Consider the following 3076-nt stretch of genomic DNA (forward strand, 5'->3'; position numbering starts at 1 on the left):
ATAATGTATCGACCAATTGCCATTTTTCCAAACTACTGATTTTACACAATGTATCGAAGGGGGTAGTCGATTTGACATTTACTGGCTTGATCTCAGGCTCGCGAACCATATCAAGCTTTGCTCGAGACGAATTGTATTTAGCGACGAGCGGATACAGTTTCCTCAAGAAGGTAGAATCTTGCAGGAAAACCAACTTATTTTCTGCAATTATTTTCGGTTCTGGTGTCCCATGCGATTCGCTGCGAGTCAACTCGTCTTCCTCTGTCGCAAACTTAGGACTTGGGGCTTGATGACTCGCGCACAGGGGTAGCCCGATGTCGGGCAAACATCCTCGCGCCATCAAAGTGGCGGTCATCGGCGAGTCCAGGACCTTCGTAACGTGAATCGGTCCCGCGTTTGTACCTTCAAGTTTCGACCCGATCAAGTGGCTGTCTCGTTTGGCGAATCGACGTTTCTGCTCGTCGTCCAACTCCGGTGTTTTCGGCCGCAATTTCGACGCCCTGCCAGGATCCGCCAACTCGTCGTCGATCGTCAAGTCCGAGGATTCGAGCGGCGACGTGCCGACAACGTTGGGAAACAATATCTCGACACCGCTAACGATCTCCTGCCGCTCGTCCCCCTTCGAGGTTTCACCTATCTTCAATTTAATTGGTTTCGTTTGATCGGGTTCGTCCGGATGCTCGTATTCTGTTTGGAATTTTCTCAGCGAGGAACACGAGGGTACGTCCTTTTCAGCCATTATACAGACCGGTTGACGTCATCTCGTCATCACCGGAGCTTCTTCCTTCTGGACAGGTTCGCTTTCCGTCCGGAAACGGGTCAAATCCACGTGTAATCCGAATATACTCGGAGCCAGAAGTAACATCGCCAATAGACAGTTCATGGTCAGCTTGTCGCGGTTGTATAAATTTGACCGAAACACTATCTTTCCAGTCTTACGAAAACGAGGCGCACGTTGCACGAACTTTAGAGATAAATTGAGCTTTTTTTAGAGCACGTGGATACTTTTATAGTTTGAAGGAATAAATGAGGTCTTCAATTTTCGAGGATGGGACAGCAATTTACCTTTTTAATGATACGAGATCTAGGAAAATGGACGATTGCACGAATGATTCAATGGCTTTACATATCTGGCAGGTAGATTTACTATGCACTAATGGTTGCCAATTAATGTCGCGTTAATCACCTAGAAGAGGAGGAAGGTGCTTTTACTTGGACATGGTATCTTTGACTTTCTCTTAAATTTATTGGCTGTAAAACTTATGAAAAATATTTGAATATTTAAATCATTTTTCATTTTTACATTCCAGTGACATCTGGCTGAGAAATTTAGATGTGATATGTAAAGATATATAGAATGTTTCAAATCTTTTCTCTCTCTCTTTCTTTTGTAATAAATATATACAGGGTCTCCCAGACCACTCGTACACCCCTTTTAAAATGAAAATAAATGGCTTTTATCAAAAAACGCGAACAATTTTTAAGTAAATCGGGGACGCTCTATCAAATGGTGATATTTTCAACTTTTGATTCCGATCGGAAATACGCCATCCGGATCGGAAGTTGAATTTTTTTAGGGGAACATGGTACTTTTTATTGTACGTGAAAAAATACGAAACTTTTGTATCAAACGTTTTTTCTAAAAGTGCCTCTGTCAATCTTAAAATTGACCTTGATTATTTCATCACAGTTACTTTCAAGGTCAATTTTAAGATTGACAGAGGCACTTTCAGAAAAAACGGTTGATACAAAAGTTTCTTATTTTTTCACGTACAATTCGAATCTGTAATAAAAAGTACCATGTTCCCCTAAAAAAATTCAACTTCCAATCCGGATGGCGTATTTCCGGTCGGAATCAAAAGTTGAAAATATCATCATTTGATAGAGCGTCCCCGATTTACTTAAAAATTGTTCGCGATTTTTGATAAAAGCCATTTATTTTAAAAGGGGTGTACGGATGGTCTGGGACACCCTGTATAATGTAGTAAAAATGCCTATGTGCATTAGATTTCTATTTTACAAGTAATTTACTAATAAAAAGTATTTTAAGAATATATTACAATAACTCTCTTAATATAATGTTATTGTGTATAAGTTTAAATATTGTGAATATCATTTAAATGTTGCACATTGATGAAAAATATATTAATTTTTTTGTGGAAATTTTGCTTTAAATCTTTTTATTATTAAATAATATATTTTCTATAGAAATTTACTAATGTAAATTATGTGTGCATATATATTATATTATATTATATATATACATAGATATAATCAGAAGCACCTGTATGAATGCAACCATAAATGCAATCACTTATGCACATAAATAGCAGGCAGCACATGTAATACGTGTTTTCCGCGCTATAAAATTAATAAATGCTGATAAGATGCGTATAAAATGCTGATAAGAAGAGTATTTTTAATAATTTCTGAATATATTTTCATTAATAAATTCGATAAGGTTTATCTTTTACAAATCTCATGCAAGACTTACGTCCTAAATTTCCTCGCTCTCGTGATTTCTAATGATTAAAGAAGCTATCGAATAACATACATATTCTCGCATTAATTTATATAATTGATTAACATGTTCATGTATACGAAATCACATGCAATAAAAACAGATTCTTTGAAATTTAGTACAAGATTTCTCGCGAATGCATCTGTAAATGCAATGCTCCTGAGAGTCGAAACGCGCAGAGAGGGAAACAATATCCCGTGAGCGAGACGAAGAGCAAAGTGGCAGAGAGAGAAAGGCCGATTGTCGAGAGTATCACGAGACAGAGGAGGAAAAAGGAAGCCGTGGAATCCCGAGTGCACCTGGGCGCGGGAAACAGTACCCGCGAGAGGCTCGAGGAGGTCAGAAATTCTCCTGGTAGAGGTAGGTAGACAACTGCTCGCATCAAGATAGAAAGAGAGAGAGAAAAAGAAGAGAACGAAAGAGCTGAAAGAGATAGAAGGAGAAAGAAAGAGAGAGAGGAGAAGGAAGAGACCGCGTTCTCACCACGAAAGGAGGAACGCCAAGGATGAAGGCAAGGTGTGGAGGAGGTGAAGAGAAGAGGAGCCGATCTCCTCG

The 3076-nt window shown here is 39.0% G+C and overlaps 1 protein-coding gene across 1 annotated transcript in view; it reads right to left on the reverse strand.

The window, feature by feature from the left end:
* Positions 1–3076, reverse strand: part of Phyhd1 (Phytanoyl-CoA dioxygenase domain containing 1) — a 164975-nt gene that overhangs the window by 27503 nt on the left and 134396 nt on the right. The window lies entirely within an intron of this gene.

The sequence above is a fragment of the Camponotus vicinus genome, unplaced genomic scaffold (genome assembly GCF_025532165.1).
Source record: "Camponotus vicinus isolate PSW18456_S1 unplaced genomic scaffold, iyCamVici1.0 SCAF_2, whole genome shotgun sequence".
NCBI classification, from domain to species: domain Eukaryota; kingdom Metazoa; phylum Arthropoda; class Insecta; order Hymenoptera; family Formicidae; genus Camponotus; species Camponotus vicinus.